The following is a 21,529-nucleotide window of genomic DNA, read 5'->3' as shown; positions in this document are numbered from 1 at the left end:
GAGGTGCGGGCTAGCCGTCTGGTGAAGACTGTGCCAGCCTCACGCACCAGGCCTCCTGTGCGCCTTCCTAGCCCTGCACGTCCTGTGCCAGCTCAGCGCACCAGCTCTCCTGTGGCAGCCCCATGCACCAGCTCTCCGGTGCTGGCGCCACGTACCAGGCCTCCAGTTCCAGCACCTCGCACTCGCCTTGAGGTGCGTGCCCTCAGCCCAGTACCATCGGTGCCAACACCACGCACCAGGCTTCCTGTGCGTCTCCAGAACTCTGTTCCTCCTCCACGCACTCTCCAGCCCGGTACCAGCAGTTCCGGCACCACGCACCAAGCCTCCTGTGCGTCTCCAGAGCCCTGTACGCACTGTTCCTTCTCCCCGCACTCGCCCTGAGGTGCGTGCCCTCAGCCTGTTACCACCAATGCCGGTACCACGCACCAGGCCTATAGTGCGCCTTGAGAGTCCAGTGTGCCCTGTTCCTGCTCCCCGCACTCGCCTAGTGGTGCGTGTCTCCAGTCCGGTACCACCAGTTCCGGCACCACGCACCAGGCCTACTGTGCGCCTCAGCAGGTCAGAGCTGCCTGCCTGCTCAGCGCCATCTGAGCTGCCTGCCTGCTCAGCGCCATCTGAGCTGCCTGCCTGCTCAGCACCATCTGAGCTGCCCGCCTGCCCAGCGCCGTCTGAGCTGCCTGCCTGCTCAGCGCCATCTGAGCTGCCCGCCTGCCCAGCGCCGTCTGAGCTGCCTGCCTGCTCAGCGCCATCTGAGCTGCCCGCCTGCCCAGCGCCGTCTGAGCTGCCTGCCTGCTCAGCGCCATCTGAGCTGCCCGCCTGCTCAGCGCCATCTGAGCTGCCTGCCTGCCCAGCGCCATCTGAGCTGCCTGCCTGCTCAGCGCCATCTGAGCTGCCCGCCTGCCCAGCGCCGTCTGAGCTGCCTGTCTGCTCAGCGCCATCTGAGCTGCCTACCTGCTCAGCGCCATCTGAGCTGCCCGCCTGCCCAGCACCGTCTGAGCTGCCTGCCTGCTCAGCGCCATCTGAGCTGCCTACCTGCTCAGCGCCATCTGAGCTGCCTACCTGCTCAGCGCCATCTGAGCTGCCTGCCTGCCCAGCGCCATCTGAGCTGCCTGCCTGTCCAGCGCCGTCTGAGCTGCCTGCCTGCCCAGCGCCGTCTGAGCTGCCTGCCTGCCCAGCGCCGTCTGAGCTGCCTGCCTGCCCAGCGCCGTCTGAGCTGCCTGCCTGCCCAGCGCCGTCTGAGCTGCCTGCCTGCCCAGCGCCGTCTGAGCTGTCCGTCTGCCCAGCGCCATCTGAGCCGCCCGTCAGTCAGGAGCCGCTAGAGCCGCCCGTCAGTCAGGAACCGCTAGAGCCGTCCGTCAGTCAGGAGCTGCCAGAGCCGCCAGTCAGGAGCTGCCAGAGCCGCCAGCCAGTCAGGAGCTGCCAGAGCCGCCAGCCAGTCAGGAGCTGCCAGAGCCGCCAGCCAGTCAGGAGCTGCCAGAGCCGCCAGCCAGTCAGGAGCTGCCAGAGCTGCCAGTCAGTCAGGAGCTTCCAGAGCCGCCCTCCAGTCATGAGCCGCCCGCCAGTCATGAGCCGCCCTCCAGTCATGAGCCGCCCTCCAGTCATGAGCCGCCCTCCAGTCATGAGCCGCCCTCCAGTCATGAGCCGCCCTCCAGTCCGGAGCCGCCATTCAGTCCGGAGCTGCCATTCAGTCCGGAGCTGCCATTCAGTCCGGAGCTGCCATTCAGTCCAGAGCTGCCATTCAGTCCGGAGCTGTCATTCAGTCCGGAGCTGCCATTCGTCCGGAGCTATCTCTCTGTCCTGAGCTACCTCTCTGTCCTGAGATACCTCTCTGTCCTGAGATACCTCTCTGTTCTAAGCTACCTCTCGGTTCGGAGCTGTCTCCTCAGTCTGATGGGGCCTTTTGTGAGGGTTCCTAGGCCAAGGTCGGTGGCGAGGGTCGACACTCAAAGGACCCTAAGGAGGGGGACAAAGACAATGGTGGAGTGGTGTCCTCGTCCAGCGCCGGAGCCGCCACCGCGGACAGATGCCCACCCAGACCCTCCCCTAGAGTTTTAGGGGGTGTGTTCGGAGTCCGCACCTCAGGAGGGGGGGTACTGTCACGTTCTGACCATAGTTCTTGTGTGTTTTGCTTGTTTTAGTGTTGGTCAGGACGTGAGCTGGGTGGGCATTCTATGTTGTGTGTTTAGTTTGTCTGTTTCTATGTTTGGCCTAATATGGTTTTCAATCAGAGGCAGGTGTTTTGTGTTGTCTCTGATTGGGAATCATATATAGGTGGCTTGTTTTGTGTTGGGGATTGTGGGTGGTTGTTTCCTGTCTTTGTGTTGTCTCTGCACCAGATAGGACTGTAGCGGTTTTTCCACATTTGTTATTTTGTATTTTGTAAGTGTTCACATTTTTTCGTCTATTAAACATGTTGAGCACTGGCTACGCTGCGTGTTGGTCCGATCCCTGCTACACCTTCTCCTCTCTTGAAGAGGAGGAAGGCTGCCGTTACATGGGATGAGAAAGAAGCTTGAGGAAGTTGTAAACAAGAAACATGGACTGGCAAAGAGGAGGAGAAAGACAAAACTCAAAAAACCCAGATTGTACATATCAACAAACAAATTACTGGTAGGCTAAATCTTGTAACATTGCTTGTTACATGCTTGTTGCATACCATTGCTACAATGTTTGTTACGTATTGTAATTTCCTTATTTTTTTATTTCACCTTTATTTAACCAGGTAGGCCAGTTGAGAACAAGTTCTCATTTACAACTGAGACCTGGCCAAGATAAAGGAAAGCAGTGCGACACAAACAACAACACAGAGTTACTGTAAAGGTTTTCTTCCTGGGGTGAAGGAGAGGACCAAAATGCAGCGTAGCCAGTGCTCAACATGTTTAATTATAAGAACAAGTGAACACTACAAACAACTTACAAAATAACAAACGTGCAAAACCGATACAGACCTATCTGGTGCAGAACACAAACACAGAGACAGGTAACAACCACCCACAACGAACACAGTGAAACAACCTACCTAAATATGACTCTTAATTAGAGGAACGCAAAACACCTGCCTCTAATTAAGAGCCATACCAGGCAACCCTAAACCAACATAGAAACACACAACATAGAATGCCCACCCAAAACTCACGCCCTGACCATCACACACATACAAAACAACAGAAAACAGGTCAGGAACGTGACAGAACCCCCCCCTCAAGGTGCGAACGCCGGGCGCACCAGCACAAAGTCCAGGGGAGGGTCTGGGTGGGCATCTGACCACGGTGGTGGCTCAGGCTCCGGACGCTGTCCCCACACCACCATAGTCACTCCCCGCTTCTGTATCCCCCTCCCAATGACCACCCTCCAACTAAAACCACCTAAATGAAGGGGCAGCACCGGGATAAGGGGCAGCACCGGGATAAGGGGCAGCACCGGGATAAGGGGCGGCAGGTCCTGGCTGAGGAACTCTGGCAGGTCCTGGCTGAGGGACTCTGGCAGGTCCTGGCTGAGGGACTCTGGCAGGTCCTGGCTGAGGGACTCTGGCAGGTCCGGGCTGAGGGACTCTGGCAGGTCCGGGCTGAGGGACTCTGGCAGGTCCGGGCTGAGGGACTCTGGCAGGTCCGGGCTGAGGGACTCTGGCAGGTCCGGTCTGGCGGAAGGCTCTGGCTGATCCGGTCTGGCGGAAGGCTCTGGCTGATCCGGTCTGGCGGAAGGCTCTGGCTGATCCGGTCTGGCGGAAGGCTCTGGCTGATCCGGTCTGGCGGAAGGCTCTGGCTGATCCGGTCTGGCGGAAGGCTCTGGCTGATCCGGTCTGGCGGAAGGCTCTAGCGGCTCCTGTCTGGCGGACGGCTCTAGCGGCTCCTGTCTGGCGGACGGCTCTGTAGGCTCATGGCAGACGGGCGGCTTTGCAGGCTCATGGCAGACGGGCGGCTTTGCAGGCTCATGGCAGACGGACAGTTCAGACGGCGTAGGGCAGACGGGCAGTTCAGACGCCGCTGGGCAGACGGGCAGTTCAGGCGCCGCTGGGCAGACGGGCAGTTCAGGCGCCGCTGGGCAGACGGGCAGTTCAGGCGCCGCTGGGCAGACGGGCAGTTCAGGCGCCGCTAGGCAGACGGCAGACTCTGGCCGGCTGAGACGCACTGTAGGCCTGGTGCGTGGTACCGGAACTGGAGGTACCGGGCTAAGGACACGCACCTTCAGGCTAGTGCGGGGAACTACAACAGGGCACACTGGACTCTCGTGGCGCACTCTAGGCCTGGTGCGTGGTACCGGAACTGGAGGTACCGGGCTGAGGGCACGCACCTCAGGGCGGGTGCGGGGAGAAGGAACAGTGCGTACAGGGCTCTGGAGACGCACAGGAGGCTTGGTGCGTGGTGCCGGAACTGGAGGCACTGGGCTGGAGACACGCACCATAGGGAGAGTGCGTGGAGGAGGAACAGGGCTCTGGAGATGCACTGGAAGCCTGATGCGTGGTGTAGGCACTGGTGGTACTGAGCTGGGGTGGGAAGGTGGCGCCGGATATACCGGACCGTGAAGGAGGACACGTGCTCTTGAGCACCGAGCCTCCCCAACCTTACCAGGTTGAATGGTCCCCAAAGCCCTGCCAGTGCGGCGAGGTGGAATAGCCCGCACTGGGCTATGCAGGCGAACCGGGGACACCACCTGTAAGGCTGGTGCCATGTACGCCGGCCCGAGGAGACGTACTGGAGACCAGATACGTTGGGCCGGCTTCATGGCACTCGGCTCGATGCCCAACCTAGCCCTCCCAGTGCGGCAAGGTGGAATAGCCCGCACTGGGCTAAGCACGCGTACTGGGGACACCGTGCGCTTTACCGCATAACACGGTGTCTGACCAGTACGACGCTCTCTCACTCCACGGCAAGCCCGGGGAGTTGGCTCAGGTATCCAACCCGGCTTCGCCACACTCCCCTTTAGCCCCCCCCCCCCTAGACATTTTTGGGTGAGCCTCTCGGGCTTCCAGCCTCTCTTACGTGCTGCCTCCTCAATCCACCGCTCCTGGGCTGTGGCTGCCTCCTTCACCTCCCGAGAGCGGCGATTCTCTCCAACCCTTCCCCAGGGTCCTTTTCCGTCCATGATCTCCCAAGACCATTCCTCCTGTGTCCAGTAGTCCTGTGTACTGGGCCGCTGCTGCTCCCCGTTGCTACGCTGCTTGGTCCTGGTTTGGTGGGTGGTTCTGTAAAGGTTTTCTTCCTGGGGTGAAGGAGAGGACCAAAATGCAGCGTAGCCAGTGCTCAACATGTTTAATTATAAGAACAAGTGAACACTACAAACAACTTACAAAATAACAAACGTGCAAAACCGATACAGACCTATCTGGTGCAGAACACAAACACAGAGACAGGTAACAACCACCCACAACGAACACAGTGAAACAACCTACCTAAATATGACTCTTAATTAGAGGAACGCAAAACACCTGCCTCTAATTAAGAGCCATACCAGGCAACCCTAAACCAACATAGAAACACACAACATAGAATGCCCACCCAAAACTCACGCCCTGACCATCACACACATACAAAACAACAGAAAACAGGTCAGGAACGTGACAGTTACACATGGAGTAAACAAACATACAGTCCATAACACAACAGATAAAAAGTCTATATACAGTCTGCAAATGGCGTGAGGAGGTAGGCAATAAATAGGCCATAGTAGCGAAGTAATTACAATTTAGAAAATTAACACTGGAGTGGAAGTGCAAGTAGAAATACTGGTGTGCAAAGGAGCAAAAAAGTAAATAAAAACAATATGGGGATGAGGTAGGTAGATTGGGTGGGCTATTTACAGATGGACTATGTACAGCTGCAGCGATCGGTTAACTGCTCAGAAAGCTGATGCATAAAGTTAGTGAGGGAGATATAAGTCTCCAACTTCAGTGAATTTTGCAATTCGTTCCAGTCATTGGCAGCAGAGAACTGGAAGGAAAGGTGGCCAAATGAGGTGTTGGCTTTGGGGATGACCAGTGATATATACCTGCTGGTTCACGTGTTACGGGTGGGTGTTGTTATCGTGACCAGTGAGCTGAGATAAGGCGGAGCTTTACCTAGCATAGACTTATAGATGACCTGGAGCCAGTGGGTTTGGCGACGAATAGGTAGCCAGCCGACGAGAGCATACAGGTCGCAGTGGTGGGTGGTATATGTTGCTTTGGTGACAAAGCGGATGGCACTGTGATAGACTGCATCCAGTTTGCTGAGTAGAGTGTTGGAGGCTATTTTGTAAATGACATCTCCGAAGTCGAGGATCGGTAGGATAGTCAGTTTTACGAGGGTATGTTTGGCAGCGTGAGTGAAGGAGGCTTTGTTGCAAAATAGGAAGCCGATTCTAGATTTAATTTTGGATTGTAGATGTTTAATATGAGTCTGGAAGGAAAGTTTGCAGTCTAGCCAGACACCTAGGTATTTATAGTTGTCCACATATTCTAAGTCAGAACCGTCCAGAGTAGTGATGCTAGTCGGGTGGGCGGGTGCAGGCAGTGATCGGTAGAAAAGCATGCATTTAGTTTTACTAGTGTTTAAGAGCAGTTGGAGGCCACGGAAGGAGAGTTGTATGGCATTGAAGCTTGTTTGGAGGATTGTTCACACAGTGTCCAAAGAAGGACCAGATGTATACAGAATGGTATCGTCTGCATAGAGGTGGATCAAGGAATCACCTGCAGCAAGAGTAACATTGTTGATATATTCAGAGAAAAGTGTCGGCCCGAGAATTGAACCCTGTGGTACCCCCATAGAGACTGCCAGAGGCCTGGACCACAGGCCCTCCGTTTTGACACGCTGAACTCTATCTGGGAAGTAGTTGGTGAACCAGGCGAGACAGTCATTTGAGAAACCAAGGCTGTTGAGTCTGCCAAAAAGAATGCGGTGATTGACAGAGTCGAATGCCTTGGCCAGGTCGATGAAGACGGCTGGATATCGTTTAGTACCTTGAGCGTGTCTGAGGTGCACCCGTGACCAGCTCAGAAACTGGATTGCACAGCGCCTGGCTCGTGGCTAACTGGTGCAAGCTTTGTGACAAGGGCGTTAGCCACTATAGCCACTCGGTAGCAGCTAGCTAGCAGCGATGATCCGATGCAAAGGTCCAGAGCTTACGGCAAGAATCCGATGGTGTAGTGGATTCTAGTCTTGTTAGTGAAGAGTCCGGGAGGCATCAGCTGTGTAGCCGTGTGATCATACGGTCCATTGAGCAGGCCGGGAGATGGGCCTGGCTCACGGCTAGCTTTGGGGCTGGGCCACTCGGTAGCAGCTAGCTAGCTGCGATGATCAGGAGTAATGGTCCAAGCCTCACGGCAGGAATCCGGTATTGTAGTGGAGAAAAACAGTCCGGTATGTTCAGGGTTGATAACGCGCTGTGCAGACTGGCAAGTATTATCCAGGCTAAAAGCGGCTGGTGTCTGTGCTAAAGGTAAAGGCCGCTAGCAGTGGCTAACAATGACTAAGTAGCTAGTAGCTAATTAGCTGGTTAGCTTTTGATGGCTAGCTCCTCATGGAGGTTCTGGCTATAAGGTCTAAAAATAGCAGATCCGTAACACATTGGGTTTGGCGGGTTGCCGGAAGGTATATTTAATTTGAAGATATTGAAAATATATTGAAAAATATACAAAAAAATATTTAAAAAAACAGATTTACACGGGAGAACGACAAACAACGTCTGCACTGCTACGCCATCTTTGATTTCTTCTCTCCCTGCTTTATTGATAAATAAATCTGTGTTTTTAAATGTGTCAGTGCTTTTGGTTTGGGTGTTGATAAAGTGGTCTATGGAGGTCACTAAATTCAACCAGAACTCAAATGTAAACGGAGACTCACCGGTCTTGTGTAATACCGGTCTTGTGTAATACCGGTCTTGTGTAATACCGATCTTGTGTAATACCGGTCTTGCTTGTAAAATAAATATTCTGACCTCAATGGGACGTACTGGATAAATAAAGGTGAAAGCAAATATTGTAACAATACTTTTTTTTAACGCTTGTCTGCTCTCGTAAAGGGATATTTAGCCAGTTGACTGAAGTATTGCGTTTCCCCCATAGGTGTGTAAGTACTTCCTAGATGTCATAGAAAAAAACAAGTATGATTGGTTCTGGGTCTGTCCCGGGGGAGGGAACAACTGTACCTCCATCCTCTTCCTGCCGGGTTTGTCCTCAGGAAGAACAAGAAGAAGGAAGAGCATCTGAAGGAAGAGGTCTCACTGGAGGAGCTGATCGAGAATGAGGTAGGTTGATCATTCCCACAGAAATAGAATTTATGACATTCTGTTTCTATGATCATTACCATATAAATAGATTCTTTATAATTTTGTTTCTATGAGCATTACCATAGACATAGAATCTATGTCATTCTGTTTCTATGAGCATACCATAGAAATATAATCTATGTCATTCTGTTTCTATGATCATTACCATAGAAATAGAATCTATGTCATTCTATTTCTATGATCATTACCATAGAAATAGAATCTATGTCATTCTGTTTCTATGATCATTCCTAATGTAATGGAGGAAGAGTTGTGAAATGAAATTGACAGTAACTAACTCTTTATGAAAAACAAGTTTCATGAATAAGCCTTTATAAATGCTTGTAAAATGCTTATTAATTAATAGATTATAAATGGTTTATTCATGCTTATTCATAAATGGCAACCAACAACAACAACACAAACACTCTCGATCATCCCTGGGTCCAAACGTCACCCGCATCACCCTGCAGACTTTCCTAGCCTGAAAGAAGAAGAGGAAGAGGAAGAGACAGGAGAGGATCGCTAAGGATGAGCGGGATATGGAGAGAAAGACGGATGACTTCTCAACGGGAAGGTCACTTGGGGTGAGTTCAGCTACCAGGTAAAAAAATATATATTTCCTAGGTGTTTACAAAGTTCTTGGAATGAAATGTCCAGACCTGAACATTGCCTGTAGCAATATTATGCCATGTACAGTATTCAATGTCATGCCATGTATCAATGTCATGTTATGTATCAATGTCATGTACAGTATTAATGTCATGGCAGGTATCAATATCATGCCATGTATCAATGTCATGCCATGTGTCAATGTCATGTATCAATGTCATGCCATGTATCAATGTCATGTCATGTGGAATGAAAACCAAGGTTATAAAGTATCCTATTGTTGTTGTTATGTCTCTTATGGCATGTGTTTTTGACTATAGGCCTATTGAATGGTACAGTATTATGGTTGTGTTTTTGACTATAGGCCTGTTGAATGGTACAGTATTATGGTTGTGTTTTTGACTATAGGCCTGTTGAATGGTACAGTATTATGGTTGTGTTTTTGACTATAAGCCTGTTGAATGGTACAGTGTTATGGTTGTGTTTTTGACTATAAGCCTGTTGAATGGTACAGTATTATGGTTGTGTTTTTGACTATAGGCCTGTTGAATGGTACAGTATTATCGTTGTGTTTTTGACTATAGGCCTGTTGAATGATATGTTGGATGTAATACGTCTGTTACAATTAAGATATATCTGTATGTGCTTCCCGGTCTTAGCTAGTAGATGCTGGAGGCTTCCAGAACATTGATGTGGCCATGTTTGTTCCTAAAGAGGTTTGATAATGATGGGATCACAGTGGCGTCAGCAGACCAGACCTCGGCCAGCTAAGGACACTGATGGTGAGCACAAAATGGTCTTGATTGCCTTTTCTACAGGATATCAGTTCAATAAAGTTTTTTTCTCAGAGAAACTGTACTGCTTTTGAAATAAGGAACTGAATGAGGAACTGTTGGCTTCCAATCATGTCACTTACTGTCCCCTGATGAGCATGTTAGAGGAGCTAGATGATATACGAACAGTAAAAATGGTCTAATCTAATACATTTCCTGTTGTAATCATTTTATCTGACTAGGCGTAGTCATGTGGGGGGAAGGGCCCCCCCCCCCCCTTCCCCCCACATGACTACGCCTAGTCAGATAAAATGATTACAACAGGAAATGTATTAGATTAGACCATTTTTACTGTGTCTGCTGGTTTCAATGATCTCTTCATCCACTGATATTGTTGGCTCATGGCCTTCTCTACTCTGCCTCTCAATGCTGACAATAAGCTTGAGAAGTGAGGATTCGGGAGGAGTGGAGGAGAACGGAGGTGAACGGAGGAGGGCAGGGAAACAGAAGAGGTCCATGTAGACTAGAACCTGTTCACAGGAAAGGACCTGAATCAGTTAGAGAAGGAGCTCGACACTCTAGACCTTTTGAATTCCATGGACAATTGTACACGAGGCTTGAAGTGAATGACTATGTCCAACAATAACAATAATAATCTGGGCATGGGTAATATCGCAGCTCTCTTTGTTTCCTGTCTGCCATCTGAAAGACAAAGATCCTTTTTTCCAGCAGAAACTATTAGAGTAATAGATGTTGGCAACTTTGCAACAAATCTTTGTTTTCCACCTTTAACAAATACAATTGTTTTACATGCATCTGGTTTGTCTGCCCCTCTGGAATCACAGTTAATAACAGGAGATTCTCATTCTTATTTTACGTGTCGATCTGCCATGTCTTTTCCTCCATACGGCTTTTTAAACATGATCTAAAGAAGTGGGAATGGTTTCAAAACTGAAATATTTATTGAGTTGGTTTGTATCGCTTCATGAGTATTTGTATTAATTTAAAACAAGGTATTTTACTCCTTGTGATTGTGATTTGCTGTTAATAAGTTGTAGTCGTGGCCCAAAACTGTCGACTAAGTGTTTCATAAATTCTGGCTTTTCTGACGGCTTCATTTAAATGTATACAGTAGCACTATCTGTTTGGAATATTTCTGTTAATACTGAGTTTCCTACTCTTTGATATGTGTCTTTGTGCCATTCATGCTTACAGAAATCTCATTGGATTTAAATAATCTGCATACCTGTATCAGGATGAAAGTGTATAGAATGTAATGTGGTGAATGAATATGTGTGTTGTTGACTAATTCAAAACGGACTCACTCACGACAGGTCTGAATCCTAGAGGATTCTAGAAGACAGATTCTAGAAGATATGGTGACAGCCAGACAGGAGAATGACTGTAAATCAGGTTCTAGAAGACATGGTGACAGCCAGACAGGAGAATGACTGTGTAAATCAGGTTCTAGAAGACATGGTGACAGCCAGACAGGAGAATGACTGTGTAAATCAGGTTCTAGAAGACATGGTGACAGCCAGACAGGAGAATGACTGTAAATCAGGTTCTAGAAGACATGGTGACAGCCAGACAGGAGAATGACTGTGTAAATCAGGTTCTAGAAGACATGGTGACAGCCAGACAGGATAATGACTGTAAATCAGGTTCTAGAAGACATAGTGACAGCCAGACAGGAGAATGACTGTGTAAATCAGGTTCTAGAAGACATGGTGACAGCCAGACAGGAGAATGACTGTGTAAATCAGGTTCTAGAAGACATGGTGACAGCCAGACAGGAGAATGACTGTGTAAATCAGGTTCTAGAAGACATGGTGACAGTCAGACAGGAGATTGACTGTGTAAATCAGGTTCTAGAAGACATGGTGACAGCCAGACAGGATAATGACTCTGTAAAACAAGACCTCTGGGTGACCAGTAAACACTGTAGCTGTGATTTGTCTTTTGAGGATATTAAATCAAGTTTGATTTGAAGCGAATGACAGATCCATAGACAAGAAGCTGATATAAGGATGAATTAATGCCATGACATGCCACCTCTAACTCTGGTTTGACTCTTAAACTGAGGATTCAAAGGAGAACGGTGAGCTGAGCTGAGCTGAGGTGTTATCTACCGACTGGGCAACAGACGTCAATTCAACCTCTATTCTACGTTTGTTCTGTGTCATTTCATTGAAATGACGTGGAAACAACGTTGATTTAACCAGTGTGTGCCCAGTGGGTAAGGTGACAGAGATGAGTTGAGGTGATTTCTGAAATCTATCTTCCTGTACTAAATGGTTTTAACTTACCTCTCACTAATATACTAAGACGAATTGTAAATTGCAGATATAACCTCTAATGTTTTGTTTTATATTGTCAGTCATGTATTCACTTTTGAGAACGAGACATGGGATATGGTAGGGCTTGGCATCATTACCCCCGGGCATCTATCCAATGGTAGGGCTTGGCATCATTACCCCCGGGCATCTATCCAATGGTAGGGCTTGGCATCATTACCCCCGGGCATCTATCCTATGGTAGGGCTTGGCATCATTACCCCCGGGCATCTATCCAATGGTAGGGCTTGGCATCATTACCCCCGGGCATCATTACCCCCGGGCATCTATCCTATGGTAGGGCTTGGCATCATTACCCCCGGGCTCATTACCCCCGGGCATCTATCCTATGGTAGGGCTTGGCATCATTACCCCCGGGCATCTATCCTATGGTAGGGCTTGGCATCATTACCCCCGGGCATCATTACCCCCGGGCATCTATCCTATGGTAGTGCTTGGCATCATTACCCCTGGGCATCTATCCTATGGTAGGGCTTGGCATCATTACCCCCGGGCATCTATCCAATGGTAGGGCTTGGCATCATTACCCCCGGGCATCTATCCAATGGTAGGGCTTGGCATCATTACCCCCGGGCATCTATCCAATGGTAGGGCTTGGCATCATTACCCCCGGGCATCTATCCTATGGTAGGGCTTGGCATCATTTCCCCCGGGCATCTATCCTATGGTAGGGCTTGGCATCATTTCCCCCGGGCATCTATCCTATGGTAGGGCTTGCCATCATTACCCCCGGGCATCTATCCTATGGTACGGCTTGGCATCATTACCCCCGGGCATCTATCCTATGGTAGGGCTTGGCATCATTACCCCCGGGCATCTATCCTATGGTAGGGCTTGGCATCATTACCCCCGGGCATCTATCCAATGGTAGGGCTTGGCATCATTACCCCCGGGCATCTATCCTATGGTAGGGCTTGGCATCATTTCCCCCGGGCATCTATCCTATGGTAGGGCTTGGCATCATTTCCCCCGGGCATCTATCCTATGGTAGGGCTTGCCATCATTACCCCCGGGCATCTATCCTATGGTAGGGCTTGGCATCATTACCCCCGGGCATCTATCCTATGGTAGGGCTTGGCATCATTACCCCCGGGCATCTATCCAATGGTAGGGCTTGGCATCATTACCCCCGGGCATCTATCCAATGGTAGGGCTTGGCATCATTACCCCCGGGCATCTATCCTATGGTAGGGCTTGGCATCATTACCCCCGGGCATCTATCCAATGGTAGGGCTTGGCATCATTACCCCCGGGCATCTATCCTATGGTAGGGCTTGGCATCATTACCCCCGGGCATCTATCCAATGGTAGGGCTTGGCATCATTAACCCCGGGCATCTATCCTATGGTAGGGCTTGGCATCATTACCCCCGGGCATCTATCCAATGGTAGGGCTTGGCATCATTACCCCCGGGCATCTATCCTATGGTAGGGCTTGGCATCATTACCCCCGGGCATCTATCCTATGGTAGGGCTTGGCATCATTTCCCCCGGGCATCTATCCTATGGTAGGGCTTGGCATCATTTCCCCCGGGCATCTATCCTATGGTAGGGCTTGCCAACATTACCCCCGGGCATCTATCCTATGGTACGGCTTGGCATCATTACCCCCGGGCATCTATCCTATGTCCTATGATTATACCCTTTGAAACGGGCCAGTAGTCTTTTGTCATTAGGAAATGTGCCCATGTAGCCAGGCAGTCAGTCAGAGACCAGCACAATCATTAGTCTACGTCCCAAAATAGTGCATCGTTTCTGACCAGGCCCCTATTTTTGACTAGGTTCTATAGGGCTCTGGTCAAAAGTAGTGGACTATTTAGGGAGTAGGGTGCCATTTGGGCCTCAACCAATGAACACATTCATGCTGCGTCACATGGTCACAAAAACCAGAAGGCCACAAGCATGACTGCCCTGGTCCACAATACAAAAGACAGATTGTTTTTTTTCAATGAAAAAGAGAAGGCCTCACTCCTTTAATCTGTAAATACTGTAGTCGTTGGCGGGCTGAGGCTCGCTCGGGTCAGTCAAGCTAAGAACGCTGCCTGCAACAATGTATTCAGGAAAGAATAAGCCTTTCTACATTACTACATTTAACAAATAACTGCATGACTTAAAGTACATCTGAAACCACTGAGACAAATCTACTGATAATCGTGAAGACAGGCACAAATCTCCAAATCTCCTTTCTGCTATTCATAAATAACATTGGGCCTTCTGTTGTCATAACCTCCTATATTCTGTACGGAGACTGTATACGGTGTTAACCTCCTATATTCTGTACGGAGACTGTAAGGAGACTCTATCCCTCCATCCCTCCATTACTTCTAACCCCCTCTATCCCCCCATCCCTCCGTTACTTCTAACCCCCTCTATCCCTCCATCCCTCCATTACTTCTAACCCCCCCATCCCTCCGTTACTTCTAACCCCCTCCATCCCTCCATTACTTCTAACCTCCTCCATCCTTCCATTACTTATAATCCCCTCCATCCCTCCATCCATCCATAACTTCTAACCCCCTTCATCCCTCCATCCCTCCATTACTTCTAACCTCCTCCATCCCTCCATTACTTCTAACCCCCTATATCCCTCCATCCCTCCATTACTTCTAACCCCCTCCATCCCTCCATCCCTCAATTACTTCTAACCCCCTCCCTCTATCCCTCCATTGCTCCATCCCTCAATTACTTCTAACCTCATCCGTCCCTCCATTACTTCTAACCCCCTCTATCCCTCCATTACTTCTAACCCCCTCCATCCCTCCATTACTTCTAACCCCCTCTATCCCTCCATCCCTCCATTACGTCCAACCCCCTTCATCCCTCCATTACTTCTAACCCCCTCTATTCCTCCATCCCTCCATCCCTCCATTACTTTGAACCCCTTACATCCCTCCATTACTTCTAACCCCCTCCATCCCTCCATCCCCCTCCATCCCTCCATCCCTCCATTACTTCTAACCCCCTCCATCCCTCCATCCCCCTCCATCCCTCCATCCCTCCATTACTTCTAACCCCCTCCATCCCCCCTCCATCCCTCCATAACTTCTAACCTCCTCTATCCCTCCACTACTACTAAAAGTAGTGCATAATGTAGGGAGCAGGGTGCTCTTTGGCCCTGGCTAAAAGTAGTGCACTATTTACATTGAGGTTGTATGAGACTCAGACATGGCCAAATATGACGAAAATATCCCCGGCGTTCGTCATCTATAATTGTCAAGCAGCAAAGGATTTAATGGATTTAGACAGGCTTTAGTCAAATGACTCACAGCTATTACAAAACAGGCTCTAACTAACTACCTTTGTGCCCACTCTGTTCAAAAATAGTCTGGAGTGCTATTTGAGGAGTAAATGAATAGACTTTGTACTACATAGACTGAATTGAATTTCCCTCGTCTCATTCAAGAACTGTAGGTGTATTACAGACTGGGTCAGGGAGAGGTTGAAAATGTCAGTGAAGACACTTGCCAGTTAGTCCGCGCATGTTCTGGGTACACGTCCTGGTAATCCGTCTGGCCCTGCGGCCTTGTGAATGTTGACCTGTTTAAAAGGTGTTGCTGACATCGGCTAAGGAGAGCGTGATCACACAGTCGTCCGGAACAGCTGGTGTTCTCATGCATGCCTTAATAACAAACTCGAACGTAATCTGGAAATACAAATAAAATTTGAAATCATGAAGATATTTAGACATGGAGAAAATACTGAATCTTGCCTAGCCGTGATTGGTTGAGATAATGAGGGGGCTGGGTCATTCACAAGAATGTGCACGACACCCTTCTGTCACTCAAGGCTTCTCTGTCAAATGGCACATCCTTCTCTATTATCGCAGATATTTGAAATATACATAGGATTTACTAATATTTTCATCATGGACTACATGCAAAGTTAGCTACAGCTTTCAAATACCAGTGTTATCCTGAATACAGCTACTGGTGTAGACACAGCTCTGTCTTCTGTGGCTAAATCAGTCTGGGCTGCTTGAAGCCCACTGGGAAGGATTATTTTGAAAGTGTTTCAGTCTGCCGTGATACACTACAGTTAAGATAGCTACATGTAAATCAAATCAAATGTATTTATAAAGCCCTTTTTTACATCAGCTGATATCTCAAAGTGCTGTACAGAAACCCAGCCTAAAACCCCAAACAGCAAGCAATGCAGGTGTAGAAGCACGGTGGCTAGGAGAAACTCCCTAGAAAGGCCAGAACCTAGGAAGAAACCTAGAGAGGAACCAGGCTCTGAGGGGTGGCCAGTCCTCTTCTGGCTGTGCCGGGTGGAGATTATAACAGAACATGGCCAAGATGTTCAAATGTTCATAGGTGACCAGCAGAGTCAAATACTAACATCCACTGTGATTATTATTATTTGACTCTGCTGGTCACCTATGAACATCTGAGACAAACATGGTCTCTTTTTGGCTTTTATGAGTAGGGCAGCTCCAAAATGCTGGTGTTTCAGCCTAGTTCAGTGCTTTCTGTGGTGGTGGGGAAGCCAGGAGAAAATACGGAGCGTAGGGGTTGGTCATGTTCTCCAGTTCTGCTGTGATTGGCTCAGTGTTCTGTCATTCATGGGGACACTACATCACCGCAAAATCTATGGGTAGAGCTCGAAAATTCAAGCCCCTTTAGGTGCTGCCATAGAGTTACATTAGAAGTGCCCATCCAAGAAGGCTTAAGGTCATTGGCCACAGATAAAATGACGTCAAATCACATTATATCTACCGTAGCTTTGATTGGACTGATCATGTCAACATCATACTTTCAAAATCTTAGCGCTAGCAAGCTAGCAGTCATCATCATGAATCACGTCGACAATCTACTGGCAAATCCTTTTCAATCGTTGGTATATGAAGAGAAATTATAGATAAAACGTATTGGTGCTCATCGGCCATTGGACATAAACATTACACAACAAGATGGAAATCGCAAATTCAACAATGAGTGGTTTGGAAGGAATCAGTGGCTAACTAAGCAATCACTAGCCTGCTATTCAGTGGAGTGGGTGTGTGGTCCAAGTCTGAGTTTAAGGGTCTCTTTTCCAATCTTAAAAGGATAAACATTCAACACCATCAGCCAGAAAAGTTTGAATACATTGGCCATGCTGTCAAACCAGCATGACATCTGCTGCGTTCAAAACAACTGGGAACTCGGAACTGGGAAATCTCAGACTTCCATGAGTTCAAGACAACTGGGAACTCCGACTGGGAAAATCAGTTTTGAATGGTCATTTAAGTCTGAATTCTAAGTTGGGAACTCTGGCCTCATTCTAGAGCTCCGACCTAAAGATCACCGACGGCATGTTCAACCTTGTTTTTTTCCCAAGTTCCCAGTTGTCTTGAAAGCACCATAAACCCAGAGAATGACAGAATTGAATGACAAAGTTTGATGACAAAATTTGCCCACAATGATCGCTGCACCACCTTCCTGTTCAAGTGAGCACTGCACAACAAGGTGAGCCCAAAAATGTATTGTATGCTGCTGCATAAATGATGTAATATTCCAGGGAGATATGTATACTGTAGCTAAGAAAGTAATACTAACTGCATGTTGTTTAATATGCTGTTAGTAGCCCATGTGCCTCACCCTAATAATTTAGTCGCTTTCCTCCTCACAACTTAGCCTACTGTTCTGACTTGGTGGTGCACATGTAGCCTATAACCTGTTTTAGAGAAATGTAATCATTGAATATTGTAAGAGCTTTCATTGTCTGCTTATGTGCCCCCTTCATTTATCCTACGGTTCTGACTTTGTGTACAGGGAGAACACTGTAAGAATAGCCCATGTTCTGAATTCTGTTGCTGTACATTTCAAAAGGTTTCGGTCAGTTTCTGTAGAAATTCCTCGGTTGTGCAAACCCACAGCTTCATCAGCTGTGCGGGTGGCTGGTCTCAGACGATCCCGCAGTTGAAGAAGCTGGATGTAGTGGCCAAGGGCTGGTGTGGTTACACGTGGTCTGTGGTTGTAAGGCCGGTTGGACGTACTGGCAATTTCTCTAAAACGACGTTGGAGGCGGTTTATGGTAGAGAAATTAACATTAAATTATCTGGCAACAGCTCTGGTGTACAGTCGTGGCCAAAAGTTTTGAGAATGACACAAATATTAATTTTCACAAAGTCTGCTGCCTTCATTTTGTATGATGGCAATTTGCATATACTTCAGAATGTTATGAAGCGTGATCAGATGAATTGCAATTAATTGCAAAGTCCCTCTTTTCCATGTAAATGAACTGAATCCCAAATAATTATTTCCGCTGCATTTCAGCCCTGCCACAAAAGGACCAGCTGACATCATGTCAGAGATTCTCTCGTTAACACAGGTGTGAGTGTTGACGAGGACAAGGCTGGAGATCACTCTGTAATGCTGATTGAGTTTGAATAATAGACTGGAATATTCAAAAGGAGGGTGGTGCTTGGACTCATTGTTCTTCCTCTGTCACCCATGGTTACCTGCAAGGAAACACGTGCCGTCATCATTGCTTTGCACAAAAAGGGCTTCACAGGCAAGGATATTGCTGCCAGTAAGATTGCACCTAAATCAACCATTTATCGGATCATCAAGAACTTCAAGGAGAGTGGTTCAATTGTTGTGAAGAAGGCTTCAGGGCGCCCAAGAAAGTCCAGCAAGCGGCAGGACCGTCTCCTAAAGTTGATTCAGCTGCAGGATCGGGGCACCACCAGTACAGAGCTTGCTAAGGAATGGCAGCAGACTGGTGTGAGTGCATCTGCACGCACAGTGAGGCGAAGACTTTTGGAGGATGGCCTGGGCAGCAAAGAAGCCACTTCTCTCCGGGAAAAACATCAGGGACAGACTGCTATTCTGCAAAAGGTACAGGGATTGGACTGCTGAGGACTGGGATAAAGTCCTTTTCTCTGATGAATCCCCTTTCTGATTGTTTGGGGCATCCGGAAAAAAGCTTGTCCGGAGAAGACAAGGTGAGCTCTACCATCAGTCCTGTGTCATGCCAACAGTAAAGCATCATGAGACCATTCGTGTGTGGGGTTGCTTCTCAGCCAAGGGAGTGGGCTCACTCACAATTTTGCCTAAGAACATAGCCATGAATAAAGAATGGTACAAACACATCCTCCAAGAGCAACTTCTCCCAACCATCCAGGAACAGTCTTGTGACGAACAATGCCTTTTCCAGCATGATGGAGCGCCTTGCCATAAGGCAAAAGTGGCTCAGGGGAACAAAACATCGATATTTTGGGTCCATGGCCAGGAAACTCCCCAGACCTTAATCCCATTGTGATCTTGTGGTCAATCCTCAAGAGGTGGGTGGACAAACAAAAACCCACATATTCTGACAAACTCCAAGCATTGATTATGCAAGAATGGGCTGCCATCAGTCAGGATGTGGCCCAGAAGTTGATTGACAGCATGCCAGGGCAGATTGCAGAGGTCTTGAAAAAGAAGGGTCAACACTGTAAATATTGACTCTGCATCAACTTCATGTAATTGTCAATAAAAGCCTTTGACACTTATGAAATGCTTGTAATTATACTTCAGTATTCCATAGTAACATCTGACAAAAATATTTAAAGACACTGAAGCAGCAAACTTTGTGGAAATTAATATTTATGTCATTCTCAAAACTTTTGGCCACGACTGTACATTCCTGCAGTCAGCATGCCAGTTTTATTTCCCATAAAATATATGTTTACATTTTCAAACTAGTTTTTATTGGGAAGGCAGATAAAGCATGTTTAGCATATGCAAACAGAATCCTACTCAGTACTCAACGTGCTTAAACTGCCACTTTTGAATTTGAGCAGACTTTGCACCCAGTAGGCAGTCCAGTTCCAAAACTGAATGCAATCACTTTAAACCTGGTGCAATCTCCTCCCACCAGGCATGGTCTTATTGGCCGTCTGGCCATTCTGACCAATGAAGCACCATCTTTTATTACGGTGTTCTGGTCGAAAAAATGTAAAAAATAAATAAATACATTATATATAAAAAATATTTTGACATTTGAGCCTGTTTTTTTAAACGTTATTTCTATTTCTCTTTAATCGTCTATATTGAGCATTTGGCTGACCAACCGGGCCGGCCCGATTTTCTGATTGGCTAAACTGGGTTGCAAAAATTCACATTCAAAGTAAAAGCGCGCATCATCAAAGAGAGTGAGACCCGTTCTGACTCCGTCAGACAATTCGGTCAAAACAGAAAAACGGAAGGGTGGTGCCCGAAAAAAGGTAAAGACACCAAGAAAGGAGTCTTGAGGCCGACGCTGCTAAATGTGTGAAATTAACCGACTTATTTGCTAAATGTTCTGATTCTCCTTGTCCGAATGTCTGAGTCTGTGAGAGATGACAGATAATCTGCTGTGGTGCAGTCGATTTAAGAAGAAAACCGAGAGAAACACACTGATCTCGTAGCCTACTACTGCCAGTTAGGCCTAATATTTTGGTTGTAGATTGCATGAAACACATTTCATATCTACTAAAACAGTCTAAGGGGATTCGGGGGAACATTTAGACACTAGGCTACTTGCAATATAGCCAAACAAGTCATTAGATAGGCTTTTATAACACATAGGTAAGACTGATGAGGACTGGGGGTATTTTAATTGTTTTATCAATGTTTATTAGATTATTCACTTCTGAATCTCAGTCTCTTTAGCCCAGTGAGTGAGTTCATGAGCAAGTCTCCCGGCATCACACAGAAGGTTGTAATATTGAATTCAATATATTAAAAAAACAGAGCGAGAGAGACTCCCAGTTCCTTAATGTAACCATTGGCTACAGCCAAAACCATTAAGTGTCACGCCCTGACCTTAGAGAGCTTTTTATGTCTCCATTTTGGTTTGGTCAGGGTGTGATTTGGGTGGGCATTCTATGTAATTTTTTCTATGTTTTGTATTTCTTTGTTGTGGCCAGGTGTGGTTCTCAATCAGGGACAGCTGACTGTCGCTGTCTCTGATTGGGAACCATACTTAGGTAGCTTTTTCCCACCTGTGTTTTGTGGGTAGTTATTTTCTGTTTAGTGTTTAGCACCTGACAGGACTGTTTTGGTTTCATTTCTCACCTTGTTATTTTGTTTTAGTGTTCAGTGTAAATAAAAATCATGAACACCTACCACGCTGCGCTTTGGTCCAATCCTTCTACATGCAACGATGACCGTTACATTAAGTAATTGGCAGTCTTGCTCTCTCTCTAGTTTCTACTATTGAATTATATGTAGCCTAATATTTAAACACCTATCTATTTTGGCTCTATATTATATATGTCATAGTAATTAACCCTTAGGAGGGGGGGGGGGGGCAGCTTTAGTTGCAATATAAGAAGTTAGGCTTTCATAAGGTATTATGAGCCAATGGTATTCTATTAGCCATTTCTTCAGAAATCATTCTTCTTTATCTAATAAATGTGTTTATTCATTCACAACTTGGATGTTGCTGGGCCCAGCACAGGCAGTGTGATCCCGTGGTCTCCTGGTCCCAGTGCTGTGGGAAAGGACGCTAGGCTTAGCAGAGACATTTCAGAGGTGAGGGCAGTGGAGGTATGAAGACAACACAGATGTACTGCCAGTTACTTAATATGTTGGTTCTAAAT

This window comes from Salvelinus alpinus, chromosome 14 (genome assembly GCF_045679555.1).
Source record: "Salvelinus alpinus chromosome 14, SLU_Salpinus.1, whole genome shotgun sequence".
Classification (NCBI taxonomy): domain Eukaryota; kingdom Metazoa; phylum Chordata; class Actinopteri; order Salmoniformes; family Salmonidae; genus Salvelinus; species Salvelinus alpinus.
The sequence above is the reverse complement of the archived record's forward strand: the minus strand, read 5'-3'. Positions refer to the sequence as shown.